Below are 742 nucleotides of genomic sequence, written 5' to 3'. Positions count from 1 at the left end.
GCTGGAGGAATGCATCAACACTCCAATGGGCGGGCCCACCGATCCCCTCTATGATGAGATTGACATCTTCTAAACCAAGAAATGTCGAGGAAATAAAGATCGTCTCAGAGACAGTGAAGTCAGCTCCGCAGCGTCAGCCCCCTTCCCCCTCCCTTCTACCTCCCTCCCGCCCGGCTCGGCTCGGCCGGCGCTCGGCTGGGAGCGCAGCGCAGCTACGAACCCGGCCCGGCCCGGTCCGGCTCGGCCGCCCGGCCCTGACGCTATGCTATTCTAAACGCTGAAGGAGAATAAAACGCCGATGGAAAACTTGCATGATATAAATAGCGGTATAGATAGCAACAACATTCTGTAAATGTGGGTGTTAGATCTTTGAAACCTCCACATTCTGTACTGAAATAATATAAAGCAAGGCTTGATCATTACATACGTATCATCTGCTTCCACGATCCGTGCTTTGACGGAACTTTTTTGTGTTTGTTTCGAATCGAGATGAGGCTTGGTTCACACCCTTTTTTTGAAAGATCACTGTTCGATCCTTTTCATTGTTTTGAACCAAGATAAGGATTGGTTCACACCTGTTTTTTTTTTTAAAAAGATCACTGTCCGATCATTGTCTGATCACTTTTATTTTGTTGACATGCCCAACTGTTACATTCTGATAACAGAAAGAATGCAATAAATCAATAACTTCCAAATCTAAAATCTATTTTTCCAAAAATCCTTCACAAGATAAATTTTACAA

The sequence above is a fragment of the Frankliniella occidentalis genome, unplaced genomic scaffold (assembly GCF_000697945.3).
Source record: "Frankliniella occidentalis isolate FOCC.00 unplaced genomic scaffold, Focc_3.1 Scaffold199, whole genome shotgun sequence".
NCBI classification, from domain to species: Eukaryota; Metazoa; Arthropoda; class Insecta; order Thysanoptera; family Thripidae; genus Frankliniella; species Frankliniella occidentalis.
Note: the sequence above shows the minus strand (reverse complement) of the source record.